Genomic DNA, 15,352 nt, shown 5'->3' with positions numbered 1-15,352 from the left:
TGCAGCATGGAGGTCAGTTTCTGACGACAGAATGCAAAGAAGAGGAAAACTGTTTTCCTCCTCTGTTGTCAGTTCTTTGGCCAGTTTAATACTTAAGTTGACGAAAGGCAGATTCATAAGAGAAAAAGAAAGTAATTTTCTCATTATGGGCGTCTCAGAAAGAGGAGGCTCAAAGATAGGCAACTGATGCTTCGATGGCAGAGTGACCTAAGAAGGGGTAAGGGATTTAGAATTTCAGAAAGGGGGAAATATGTGCACAGGAAAAAGGAGAGAGCAACTGTTAGTCAAACAATGGTTTGCCACACCAGGCAGGCAACTCTTGATGGCATAGAGTGATTCTCTGGCATTAGCTCTCTTCCTGACAGAGTTTGCCCATCTAATTTATTAATGGTATATAATCAACCTCACAAAAGAACGAGATCCTTCCATTTCCAGTAACAGAATCAACCTAAAGGACCTTTTTTCTTTTCTTTTCCTTTTTTTTTTTTTTTTAAGATTATATTCATTTATTTGACAGAGACAGAGAGAGAAGGAATAGAAGCAGAGCGAGTGGGAGGGGGAGAGGGAGGAGCTGGCTTACTGCTGAGCAGGGAGCCCGATGTAAGGCTGGATCTCAGGACCCTGAGATCTTGACCTGAACAGAAGGCAGAGGCTTAACGACTGAGCCACCCTGGCGCCCCCTAGAGGAACTTTCTTAAAGTTGCTTGAAAGCCATGCCAATGCCCTTCCACCCAAGTTAGTCGTCCTCAAAGTTTAGCAAGCACTTTTACCTGTGTCATTGATTAACCAAGTCTTACTTTTGTATATCTAGAGATCATGCATTTTTTCCTTAGAAAGCCTTGGAATTGAACTCTCTTGCACAAGCTCCGCCTGTGGCCCCAGTATATCACCTACAAACACCTCCTTAATAGGTAGCAGCAGTGAGTCTGCGCTCAGTCAAAAAGTGTTACCGATTGCTCTGCTCCCTTTTTACTGATTAACTGCCCTAATGTTCCTTTAAAAATCTTTGGGCCAGGGATGCCTGGGTGATTCAGTTGGTTGGGCCTCTGCCCTCTGCTCCGGTCATGAGGTCATGATCCCGGAGTCCTCGGATCGAGTCCCACATCGGGCTCCTTGCTCCGCAGGGAGCCTGCTTCTCTGGCTGCCTCTGCCTGTCTCTCTGCGTGCTTGTGTGGACTCTCTCTCTCTCTCTGGCAAATAAATAAAATCGTTTTTAAAAAATCTTTGGGCCAGGTAGAAACATTAGAGTTGGTTTCTGGAAAAGAATCTACCTTCTTCCCAAATGGCCAGCCTCCTGAACAAACCTCATATTCCTTTTCAGTCAAAACTCATGCCTCGTGTAATTGGCTTTTCATGCAATTGGCAGCCACACTTGGGTTTTCTGGTAACAAAACAGTAGTGGAATTGTTGAGTACAGCCATCAGGAAAGAATTCTTGAGATGTTCTGTGGTGCAACGTATTAAGTTTATTCAAGTAGCATGAGATAGGACCCAAGGGCAAAAGAGCTTCATTTTGGCTGTTTGAAGCTGCTGGCTATATGCTCAGTGCTCAAGACAGAGGGGTCATGTAGGGAGGATTAGATCACAAATGCATTTTTTTTTTCTATAAAGATCTTATTTATTTCTCAGGGAGAGAGAGAGAGAAAGCTATTGGAGAGGAGCAGAGGGAGGACAACCAGACTCCATTCTGAGCCCAGGCCACATGGGGCATGGGGTAATGGATCCAAGGACCCTGTGATCATGACCTGAGCAGAAATCAAGTCAGATGCTCCACCCACTGAGCCACCCAGGTGCACCCATCATAAATGTTTTTTCAAATTTCTACTCATAAAACTACTACCATATTTCTCTTGTGCTTATCGCTCAGTTTGGCATTAATTGTGGTTGAGATGTACAGGCAGTCATGAGACCCTTTAAGATTGTACCAACCAGCACAGGTTTGATCCTTATCAAAACTATTCAGGCTATCCATAAGGTTAAAGGTGAACATTTTTCTGCTTCTATCTCTCATCATTTCACCAATGACCAATTTTTAGTCCTTTAATCTTTAAGGTTGTTGAAAGGTGAGGGCTCATTTTCTATAATTTCTTCAGGGTGACAGGGTTATAGACATGTCTCTAGATCTGGGCCAAAATTTGTCACTATCTGTCCCTACATGTTACTATTACAGAAGGCCATTCTTGTCGAGTCCAGAGGGGACACTGGGATGAATTTGTTTTGTGTAGTAAGCATCATCTTTTTGGTTGGGTGAAAGAGACTGGAACTGTTTGCCTACGCCTCAAGGATAGGAGGGAACAAAGCAAAAGACAGAACACATTGGGTGCCTGGGGGGGCTCAGTTGGTTAAACGGCTGCCTTCAGCTTGGGTCATGATCCTGGAGTCCCAGGATTGAGTCCCACATTGGGCTCTCTGCTCAGTAGGGAGTCTGCTTCTCCCTCTGACCCTCTCCCCTCTCAGTCCCTCTCTCTCTCTCTCATGCTCTCCAATAAATAAATAAAATCTTTAAAAAAGAGAGAGAGAACACATTATAGTTGTTATTATAATGAAAAATGAGAAGAGCACTGAGAAGACGCTTTAGGGTGACCATAATCCACATCTACACTAGGCATTTAATCAGTCAATAAGTGAATAAGTGACCGTTTAGGGAGAAAGAGAGACAAATCAAGAAACAGAGGCTGAACCAGAGAGAACAACCTGAGGGTTACCAGAGGGAAGATGAGTTGGGGGAAGGCATAAATAGGGGAGGGTATTTAAGGAGTGGATCTTTCCTGATGAGCACTGGGTGATGTATGGAGTTGTTGAATCCTTATATTATACACTCGAAACTAAGAAATATTGTGTGTTAACTGAGTGGAATTTAAATAAAATTTTAAAAAATAAAAAGAAAGAAAGAAAAGAAAAGCAGTGGCAATCCATGAAAATAGTGATGCATCTTTCTAATACCAACAGCCATAAGCAGAGAGTGTTAGTTCATGTGGTTCAAATAAAGAAAACTTCCCAGATATCAGGAGTGGTTAGCTAACTCTTTCCTCAAGGGCATAGAAGGGTACATTGACATTTCTTGGTAATTATTGCAGGCCTGAAAATTATGAAAATTAGTACACCTACATCATTAGATCAGAACAAGAATGCTTCTTGAATGCTTACTATCTGTATTTTGAACAACGATCCCACAGTGAATTTGAAATGCTTATCTTAATCTATGTGTGATTGGAATATATTTAAATGAATAGAATATAATGCTTTTTAGTATGTTAACGCTATATGTAATGAATGAGGTACTATGTGGCCACCAATAATTAACTACCTCACTTATTTAAGATTGTAGATCACAGACAATATCTACCACCATTTGGTAACACACTGACATGATATAACTAGTAATCTGTTTTCTTTGTGGCATCAGACTTTACATGATGTATAGTTATATTTCCCACAGTTTATCTGTCACATCATTTTCTCCTCCTTGGAACTCTTGGGACATCAAGATAGACATATTACAGATTATATCAAGGGTATTATTCATGATGTAGGTAAATTCCTCCGTGATGGTGTTACTTGGCATCCATTTTGTGTACTTAGTTGGTTTGCAGGGGACTCAAACTGACACAAGACCTTCTCACTGGCACATCCCCTAAACCACACCCAGCAGAGTCACAAGTTAATACAATTTCTCAAATGGCACCTCAACTTCTGCTCTTATGAATGACCATCTCCCATAGCACCTTAGACATTCCTCTTGTGCACACTTCAGAGAAGATCCCCACAAAGATTACCTAAATCTGTTTTGGTGCCAATGGCTCAATCTGTACTTCCAAGGTACTCCACCCATGGATTCAGCCCCATATCTTAAGGGAATGGTTCATTTGATGTTGAAATGAAGGGAATATACACTCTTCCTCTGGCTGAAATAGTAGACTATGATCTACTTCCAAGGTCACACTAGGGTAAAGTCAAGACCTTCCCTTTCCATTGACTAGGAATGATAAGGCTTGAGAGTTCCCCTGCTGACACCTCCTGACTCCATTTTAGTCAGGGCTCCATTGACTGCTAACTCAGTCACCATTTGACCAACATCTCAACATTTCCTTCACTTTCAGTCAACGGCAGCAAACATTCTAATCTTTACTTTGATGATGGTAACAATTTTTTTTTTAAATTCCATGTGATTCATACCTTTTCCTTTTCCTTTTTTTTTTTTTTTTTCCTGTATGGGGCTTATTTCAATAAACTGAATATCCTCCATTCTGTGTGGGGCAAGCCCAGGCTGCTCCATGATGGGTCACTTTGGCAGAAAGACTTTTTTTTTTTTTTTTAATTCTTTTTTTTTTTTTTTTAAGATTGTATTTATTTATTTGACAGACAGAGATCACAAACAGGCAGAGAGTCAGGCAGAAAGAGAGGAGGAAGCAGGTTCCTGGCTGAGCAGGGAGCCCAATGCGGAACTCGATCCCAGCACCTGGGATCATGACCTGAGCCGAAGGCAGAGGTTTAACCCACTGAGCCACCCAGGCGCCCCGGCAGAAAGACTTTTTTGACTTAAAAACCAATCAAAATCCAGCAGATGCAGCAAAAGTCTTTTCCACCCACCTCACTACCTAAAAAGAATTTAGAGAGAGAACCTACCCTAGGATGACAGCAACCACCATAGGTAACTACATTATGATACAACCAGGTTTGAGAAACAGGGAGGAAACTAATTAGGCTTGTTTGAGGAAAGTTCTTTATAGCCTATCGTTTCTGAGTGGCTCAGAGAATATTTGCTTATCAAGTATTTCTCTTTTTCTTCTTCCTGTGAATTGCATTTCTTCCCTTGGAGTTCCCAGACTTCTACCTTGTTCTTTTTCCTCATTCTTCTCTTTTCCTCAAAGACATATATGCCTTACTTTGCCAGTCTTTGCAACTTTTCTGTCTGTGTGGAGTCTCCATATGTATGGTTTTAATTTGATTTTTCTGTTTATCTCATGCCAATTTGATTTTTAGTCAACAGTGAGAATGTCCTCCTACGGTCCAGTTCATGCTTTTGTATAACCTTCAACCAATATTTAGCTCTTATTTTATACAATCAGTGTTAAGGAAGAAAAAGAAACAGAAAGACAGGGCTCAGCATCTATGTTCTCAGAAAAAATAGGAGACACTTAGTACCACATCCTCAAAGTACCACATCAGAGGGTTAGTGAGGATTAACTCACTGATATGTTCCTAACACAACACTATGGATCCCATGTGTGTGTACCCAGTAAAAGCTCAAGAAATATTGCATTAATGGTGTATGCACTTTATTTTCCAAAGACAGACTTTTTCAGACTATAGCTATTCTAACATACATCTAATTCGCTGACCTATACTCTCTACCTTATAACTTGTCTAAATATAGCTTCTTTGAGATTTCAACAGACCTCTGATGTGAGGGCAACCAGGATCACAATGTTTCCACAGGCAACTATGGCTTCTAGAGTGGCTTCTAGTCCATTATCATCAGTCCTAGGACTCCAGGTGGGAGAAGTATTAAGCTAATGTCTCACATTCCACTGGTCCCTCCAGTATCCTGTGCCAGATTCTACATGAACTGGTAGATATCACAGGTCCTCTGTGTGTATGAGACAAGAACAACAAATAGTTCACAAACATTGTAGTCTTTGGATCTTGTTCTGATATACTCTGTGAAGAACACTAGATTTACTCTGTACAGAATTCAGATGTACCACAGATGTTTTGTGTGTAGGACTCATTATGGTTGCCATTCTGTGCATGCAAAAGCTGAGGGACCAACTCTTTCACAGAAACAATATCACACATAGATCGTCTCTGAGATAACAGAAACGACCCCAAGCATGCTTGTGCTTGGGAGCACCTTTGTAACTTTTTATACCCTCTCTGCCATCATTGTTATTTTTCTCTTTTTCATTAGACTATGTGGGGGAAGTAAACAACTCAGCCTTAATCAATGCATGTTTCCCAAATGCCAGCCCTTTTCTAAACAGTGTTTGCCAGAGTTTCATGTATGTACAAATCAGTTGGGATTTCCATTAGAAACTGATTCGGTGGCTCTATACTCATATTTCCTGAATCACTAGGTCTGGATGAAACACATTAATTTTTTTTTCTTTAGGTTTTTTTTGAAGATTTTATTTACTCATGTTCTAACTCTCACTTGCTCACTCTGTCTCAAATAAATAAACAAAATCTCGAAAGGGATACCTGGGTACTTCAATTGGTTAAGCAATTGACTTTGGCTCAGGTCATGGTCCCAGGGTCCTGAGATTGAGCCCCACATCAGACTCCCTGTTCAGTGGGGAGCTGCATCTCCCTCTCCAACTCTGCCTGCATGTGCTCTCATGCTCTATCAAATAAATAAATAAAAATCTTTTAAAACAAAAGAAACCTTTTTTTTTTTTTAAAGATTTTATTTATTTATTTGAGAGAGAGACAGTGAGAGAGAGCATGAGCGAGGAGAAGGTCAGAGAGCAAAGCAGACTCCCCATGGAGATGGGAGCCTGATGCGGGACTCGATCCCGGGACTCCAGGATCACGCCCTGAGCTGAAGGCAGTCGTCCAACCAACTGAGCCACCCAGGCGTCCCACAAAAGAAACCTTTTTAAAAAAGATTTTATTTAATTTATTTGAGAGAGAGCACATGCATGCATGTGTGTACACCAGTTGGGGAGGGGCAGAGGGAGAGGGAAAAGCAGACTTCCCACAGAGCATGGAGCCACACATGGGCTTGAGCCTAGGACCCTGATATCATGGCCTGTCCCGAAGTCAGACAGTTAACCAAATGAGCTACTCAAGCATCCCTAATTTATATTTTTAACAACCATGGAAGTCACTGTTCACAGTCTGCATTTCCTGTAGCACTGAGCTAGAAAAAGCAGAGTACACCTGAATCCCTTATACCCCACCATCCTGTGTCAACACAAATACTGCCATTCCCAGTGAAGATTACTAGCTCCTCCAATAAAGATAATTTCTGCTGATCTCCTTACTGGGACTCAGTAAGGCGGTGGTGTGTGAGGAAGGCTGTTTGCGATAAATAGTATGTGCTCATGCATAAAAAGAATGTTTATTGAGCAGCTACTATATGCTCCAGGTATAGGATGTCTGGGTGTGTGACTACAAGATGCACTGGGCCCAGGACACTGGGCTGGGACTCTTACAGACATTATGAAAATTAATCTTTCTAAAGTCCTGGGAATTGGGTTCCTTATACTCATTTATTTCCAGGAGGATTTGGATGCTGGCATACCACCCTGGGAGTAGAATTTCCTTCTTTCTTATACACTATCAGTAATCTTAAAAGTAATGTTGGACGTGATGGCACATATAGAGAGAGCAGACTGGGAGAGAGAAAGAGTGGATTAGAGGCTCTGAGGGAAATTGGATGCATCAATCATTTGCATTTGTGTACTTAGTTTTAATGTATAGACTATGACTGGACATCCCAGGAATGGAAGGTGGGATGGTAAGTGTCATCTTGGAAGTATTGTTTTAACTAGAAAGGCAAAACTGACCACCAAATTGTAAGTATTGTATTCTCTTTTATCGGAGTCTGAACCTCAGGACAGTGGGAATGCCAGCTCGGGCCCCTCAGGAGAGGTACCCACCAGAAACTCTATTCTCAGAGCTGTTCTGAGAAGGAAGGAGCAGGGATTGGCAGTGGAGCCATGGAGAGCAGTTTTGTGGTCTGAGGTCATTTTCCACAGAATCTGAACTGACAACTCTCTGTTAGGCGCTGGCAGTCACCTTTAGCCAGAGGGAGTATTCCCAATGGAAATTCTTGGGCAACTGAGCTTTGTGTTTACAATATTAGGGCCCAAAATAGGAAACAGAAATCTAGGGGTGACAAAGGTCCACTGGAGAGGTGGAAATGATGGGCGCCTTATGCATTCACATTGCACAGGGTGATGGTGGATATCCAGCCCCTGATCCCCACCTGCTCTGGGGTCCTCTGCATTGTGGCAGGTGCCTGACTCAGGACCTTGAAGGGTTCAGCTCATTCCCTATCTGTGCCTGTGGGATGTTTTGATACCAGGAGAGGCAGAAACCAGAGAGGCTATCAAAAACTCTGGGTGTAATAACAATGTTGGTCAGCTGACAGACTGGTCTGTCCATAGACTCAGATCCCAGCTTGCCTGAACTGTGAACTCAGATGTCTGGGCTTAGTTGAGATGATACTGGAGGTGGGTCCTCTGAGACCTGAGCAGGTGAAGGGAGGAACACTTGACTGCAGGTTTGGCCTTGAGAGGAGCTGTGTGTGTCACAAGTCCTTTGTGTGCATGGGCAGCATTTGGTGGAAACTTCTCTGCCCAGGAGCAGTGAGGAGCCATTACCAAGGGTGAAGGATAGGGAAACTGAAGATAGAGTCACACTGCTGTGTCATGCACATGTGCCAAAAAGGGCAGAGTAGGACAGGGAAACATGTAACATTGAGTCCTCTTGCAACGTGGGCAAGATGTTTAGGCCACTTGAAGGTCTGAATTGCAGTGGGCTTGGCTGGGTTTTCTGGTCAGGGTCCAACAAGGTCAAAATCAAGATTTTATGAGGGACTGGACTTTCTATGCAGCCTCTAGAAGGGACGCTACCTCCAGGGTTATTTCTTGTTGATAACGTTCATCTCCTCCTGTTGACACATGCCTTCTCCATGGTCACCCCTTGTCCACAGTATCCCCAAAGAAGAGAGAAAATATTGACTCTCATGGTTGACTCACAATTTTACCTGTGGTCCTTTACTGTATATTCCATCGAAAAGCTTCCTGAGTGTTTTATAAACGTAAGGTTATTGCCTCATGGGCTGAAATTAGAAACTGTTGACAATTGTGAATCAAATGCAAATCAGGGAATTAATGAGGAGGAGAAGGAATTAGTGACCTCCAATAGAACTCCTGGAATTCCATCACACCTGCCCCACCCCTCTCCACCCTCTACCTCTAACCCCCATGGGGGCCTGAATCTCTCATGACCTGCAGGTATCCAGGAACACTAGCACTGTTCCTCCAAATGACCCTTCTAGGCTTTCTCATGCTCTTCCTCATTCATCTTGTGCATTTTAGACCTAGAAACCAATAAACCCCTCTTCACCTCATTCTAGGACCCACAGTCCAAACTCCCTTCCATTGTCCCTGAATCCTCCATTGTGTCCTCCTCCTCCTTTATCATTTATCGCCGTCCCCCCACAACATCATTTTAACAACTTCAGACCAGTTATTGTGCCTTTTATGTCTACTGCCCTCAATATCTCAGCCCTCCTTTCTCAGGAGTCCTCAGTTTCCTCATGACCCCACACCCATTATGCCCAACCCTACACTCCTAACTTTCCCATGGGCCCTTGAGCCTACTGATGCCCACTGGTCTCCCAGCTGTGAAGATCCCCTCCACCCACATTAAATACCTGTGTCCATTATGTTCCCTAGGCATCAGCCTTTTTGCCGGCACTCATCTCTGGTTAGAGCATGAACACCTCAGGCCTCCATTCACCAGCAACTACCCCTCTTCCACCGCTATGCTCTTTAATCCCTCCTAGGCAATAAGGCTGGCATGCTTCTTACCCAACCTTGCTTTTTAACTCCCTTTTGCCAATTAATTCATCACCCATTATTCTCTTCTTTCCCAAGATTTCCTTTACCCTCTTATTCTCATAACACACATATGCCTCATATCCTAAATATCCCTGCATACTACTCCCCAAACCTTAAAACTTGTAGTGCACTTTAACCCCTTCATGACGTTTAAGTCCCCAGTGCCTTTCTGCCCTGTTGTGGGTTTCATCGTGTGCCTCAGATAAATATGCTCATCTTAATCCCCAGTACTGTAATTGTAATCCTGTTGGGCAATAGAATGTTTGCAGACGTAAAGCTAAAATGAGCTCATATGGGTTCAGGTAAACCTGAATTCAATGACTGCTGTCCTACTGAGAAGAGGGAAGGTTAGGCACACACAGAACACTGTGAGATGATGAAGAAAAAGACAGAGATGCATCTACTAGCCGAGGAAGATCAAGGATAGCTGGCAGTCCCCAGGAGTTAGAAAGAGGAAAGACTCAATTCTTGAGATGAAGTGTGGCTCTGCCAACAGCTTGACTCCAATAACCTAAGAGCTCTCAGATGGGAGACAGAATTTTTGGAGTTGTTTAGCCACTCAGTTGTGCTAATTTGTTACAGCAGCCCTAGAAATCTAACACAGGTCCTGTCTTCCCTTCTCCTGTGGCTCTGTTACCCTAAGCCCCCAGACTCTGTGCACTCCATTTATTCCCATGCCCCTCATTTTTATCCCACTGTATCACTCCTTGTCTTCTTGCCACACACCTTGACCTTAAGTGGCACTGCTCCTTATTCTTTCCATGGCACATGTTGTGAATATGGTCCCTGTGGAGTTTTTCTGTGTTGGAAGGAGTATACAGAGTGGAAAGAGCCTTGGTTTTCAGGCATCCAGAGTACCATCCTTGACCCCATTTTTCCATATACAAACATTTCCTGGAGATACACTCTCTCATGTGAATAAATGAGATTTATGAGCCCCAGAGTGTCTCTATGAGCTTATGTCATTGGAAGGCTGTTTCATTATGAGTGTGTGCTGCTGGAGGAATCTGTAAGTGTCGTCTCTGCTTCTGCACGGGTACCTGTGAACGTGGGACTCAATGTGTGAGTAGGGAAGGGACTGTGTGTGAGTATATGTGATCATGTATTTGAATGTCTGAGTGTGTAAACGTGGTAACTGTATGTATAGAAAGTGCCTTGCCCCCAGTTATGGCTCTAACCCATCCCCTGGTGATTGCGGTTGCTTTGGGAAGGAGATGGGTCAGATGTGGATTGATTTCCTTGAAATATCAAAGGATTGTGTCAGTTTTCATACTTGTTCAATAATTAGGAAATGAATGCTTATTACAAAATTGAAAAAGTAAGAACCATGGTAACCATTCAGTGCTCAGTGCTCTTCAATTAGAAATGACGTCACTGATGGCTGCATAGTATTCCATTGTGTATATATATCACATCTTCTTTATCCATTCATCTGTTGATGGACATCTATGCAACCATCAAAAGAAATTAAATCTTGCCATTTGCGACAACATGGATGGAACTAGAGCGTATCATGCTCAGCGAAATAAGTCAAGCGAAGAAAGACAACTATCATATGATCTCCCTGATAGGAGGAAGTGGTGATGCAACATGGGGGCTTAAGTGGGTAGGAGAAGAATCAATGAAACAAGATGGGATTGGGAGGGAGACAAACCATAAGTGACTCTTAATCTCACAAAACAAACTGAGGGTTGCTGGGGGGAGGGGGGTTGGGAGAAGGGGGGTGGGGTTATGGACATTGGGGAGGGTATGTGCTTTGGTGAGTGCTGTGAAGTGTGTAAACCTGGTGATTCACAGACCTGTACCCCTGGGGATAAAAATATGTTTATAAAAAATTAAAAAATTTTAAAAAAAAAGAAAGAAAGAAATGACGTTACTGATTTTTTAAAAATAGTGCAATCTGCTTATTAAACGTTCTTTTCCTGGTCTCTTTGTTGTAAGAAGCTCTTTTATAACATTTGTGGTCTTCATGGATTTTGTTCTCTTTAGAATTGTTATTAATCCTGGGATCAATATTGTGAGATTCTATATTCCTGCCAAGTGTCGTTAATTTTTACTTTGCAAACTGATTTTCACTCATGCAAATTAACTTAATAGAAATTACTATTAGAAGGGCTGGGTGGCTCAGTCAGTTAAGCATCTGCCTTTGGCTCACCTCAGGGTACCAGGGTCCTGGGATGGAGTCCCACATCAGGATCCCTGTTCAGCAGGGAGTCTACTTCTCCCCTCCTTCTGGCTCTCCCTTAGCTGGTGCTAACTCTCTCTCTCTGACAAATACATAAGTAAAATCTTAAGGAAAAAAATGAAATTATTGTCATTTCATTTTAATTCTTCCATCACTGAATCTATCAAGTTCTTTGATTGCTTTTTTCTGCTTATGAATTAGGCACAACTTCGTGGTCTGAAGATTAAGGAGGAGCTGAAATTACACTTCCAGAATTTCTCAGGGAAACATAAAATCCAGTGAAATCCTCAAGCTCAGTGCCCATCCCTCATGGGTCAGACTTGAGCATGTTCTTCTGTCTCTCATATGTCAGCGATTTTGCTCTCCGGGGATGTTGAAAAAGAAACACTTTTAACAGTCTTAACACTGGTTGCAAGTGTATGACCTCATAACAGAAACTTACAATTGGTAATTGGAAACTGAGAAAATTTTAAAAAATTTTCTCACCTGCAGGGGTGCCTGGGTGGCAGTCGGTTAAGTGTCTGCCTTTGGCTCAGGTCATGATCCCAGGGTCCTGGGATTGAGCCCCGCATTGGGCTCCCTGCTCAGTGGGAAGGAAGCCTGCTTCTCCCTCTCCCACTCCCCCTGCTTGTGTTCTCTTTCTCGCTCTCTCTCTCTGTGAAATAAATAAATAAATAAATAAATGAATAATTCTTTAAAAAAATCTCACTTCCACCAACCACCAAACTCACATTTAAACAGGGTCATAGGGATGTAAGGGTGGCTCATTTGGTTAAGCTGCTACCTTCTGCTTAGGTCATGATCCCGGTGTCCTGGGATCCAGTCCCACATTGGGCTCCTTGCTCAGTGGGGAGCCTGCTTCTCTCTCTGCCTCTGCCTGCTTGTGCTCGCCCTCTCTCACTCTCTGACAAATAAATAAGTAAATAAAATATTTTTTCCAAAAATAAACAGGATCATAAATGTATTATTATGTATCCCATATATATATACACACAATTTTGTCTTTATTATATATCATTATATATATTCTATGTCATCATATACATATATAAATGAAATGTATATAATTTATATAAATATTAATAAATATATGTAAATATTTAGAAAATGACATAGATCAGTAGGTCGAAGTGAGCTATTTTCTTGAATGCTTAATATCCTGAATCAGCTTACAGTGTGATTACAGAGAGCGGTATTAACATAATTCTGAAGAGAGGAGGAATATCCTTTATGTGTATTTATCATCTACTCCAAATTGACTGACTACTTCATTATAAACTTGTTCACACTGAAGACTAGGCTGGTGAACCACTAAAAGTCATAATACCAATATGGTCAATTGATACAATCCCTAAATAAAGGAAAAGAATTATCTTTTCTATATCCCCCAATTATGACTTTATCCAAGACTGTGTGTATATAAACTTTTCATGTACACTGGATAAAAGACTAGCAAGTACATCTTTTTTGCCCTCCACATTTAAGTTCATAGGTGCCCACTTTCATACGAATTTAAATATACTAAGTTTCCTCCAAAACTTCGCATTTCAAATGAATACCATCTCACCAGGATCCATTGTGCAAAGCTTCTAAGTGACCATTTCTCTGTGGCCTCAAACAGAATTTGCCATTCAGCTGGACCACAGGCTATTATTCCATGGGTCCATAGTTTTCTTCCATTTCTTGAATGACCATCTCATATGTGCATCCTTGTGGATAACCCTGTCCTAAATTCCCATTTGTCACATTGAAATTTACACACTCTAATGTATGTCTATAATCTGCTATTTGTTTTAGCACTTAACAATTTATTAGCACATAGACTCTGAACTTTTCCACTGTAAACATTAATCATTTGATTTCTACAAGGCCACGATAAATTCATGGCTTTCCCTTTACAAATGCTACTATAGGTTACTTTTTTTTTTTCCTATTTATTTATTTTCAGAAAAACAGTATTCATTACTTTTTCACCACACCCAGTGCTCCATGCAAGCCGTGCCCTCTATAATACCCACCACCTGGTACCCCAACCTCCCACCCCCCGCCACTTCAAACCCCTCAGACTGTTTTTCAGAGTCCATAGTCTCTCATGGTTCACCTCCCCTTCCAATTTACCCAAATTCCCTACTCCTCTCTAACGACCCTTGTCCTCCATGCTATTTGTTATGCTCCACAAATAAGTGAAACCATATGATAATTGACCCTCTCTGCTTGACTGATTTCACTCAGCATAATCTCTTCCAGTCCCGTCCATGTTGCTACAAAAGTTGGGTATTCATCCTTTCTGATGGAGGCATAATACTCCATAGTGTATATGGACCACATCTTCCTTATCCATTCATCCGTTGAAGGGCATCTTGGTTCTTTCCATAGTTTGGCGACTGTGGCCATTCCTGCTATAAACATTGGGGTACAGATGGCCCTTCTTTTCACGACATCTGTATCTTTGGGGTAAATACCCAGGAGTGCAATTGCAGGGTCATAGGGAAGCTCTATTTTTAATTTCTTGAGGAATCTCCACACTGTTCTCCAAAGAGGCTGCACCAACTTGCATTCCCACCAACAGTGTAAGAGGGTTCCCCTTTCTCCACATCCTCTCCAACACATGTTGTTTCCTGTTTTGTTAATTTTGGCCATTCTAACTGGTGTAAGGTGATATCTCAATGTGGTTTTAATTTGAATCTCCCTGAGGGCTAATGATGATGAGCATTTTTTCATGTGTCTGATAGCCATTTGTGTGTCTTGATTGGAGAAGTGTCTGTTCATATCTTCTGCCCATTTTTTGATGTGTTTGTCTGTTTCGTGTGGGTTGAGTTTGAGGAGTTCATTATAGATCCTGGATATCAACCTTTTGTCTGTACTGTCATTTCCAAATATCTTCTCCCATTCCGTGGGTTGCCTCTTTGTTTTTTTGACTGTTTCCTTTGCTGTGCAGAAGCTTTTGATTTTGATGAAGTCCCAGAAGTTTATTTTCGCTTTTGTTTCCTTTGCCTTTCGAGACGTATCTTGAAAGAAGTTGCTGTGGCTGATATCAAAGAGATTACTGCCTATGTTCTCCTCTAAGATCCTGAAACTGGACAGCTATATGTAGAAGAATGAAACACGACCATTCTCTTACACCGTACACAAAGATCAACTCAAAATGGATAAAAGACCTCAACGTGAGATAGGTTACTTTTAATTATTGGGACAAAGCTCAGTCTGTCTTGGTCACTGCTTCCCTGTACTGTGTTGAATAATAGAGCTTAGGACTCAGTGGGAGATGAATGAGTGTAAACATTTAAACATTGTTAAAACATAGAATTTACATCTCTAATTATATTAAGGGACTTGATTTCCTTATCCAGCCACAACAGAGCCCAGATAGACTGGAGTCATTGCTCATGAGAAGAAAGAGAAGACAGGTGGGAAACATGCAGCAGATAGTGCAGAGATGTTCCCCATCAAAAAAGTTGGGGTTAGGAACAAGAGCACTGCACCCCTGAAGACAGAGGCAAGGGTGTTCAATGATACAAAGGTGCCCAGCATGACAAGGATGTTCTGGGTGACTGTGGTCTGCTGGGAGGGTCTGGGGAAAACCCAATTTCTAC

Source organism: Neovison vison, chromosome 7 (assembly GCF_020171115.1).
Source record: "Neovison vison isolate M4711 chromosome 7, ASM_NN_V1, whole genome shotgun sequence".
Classification (NCBI taxonomy): Eukaryota; Metazoa; Chordata; class Mammalia; order Carnivora; family Mustelidae; genus Neogale; species Neogale vison.
The sequence above is the reverse complement of the archived record's forward strand: the minus strand, read 5'-3'. Positions refer to the sequence as shown.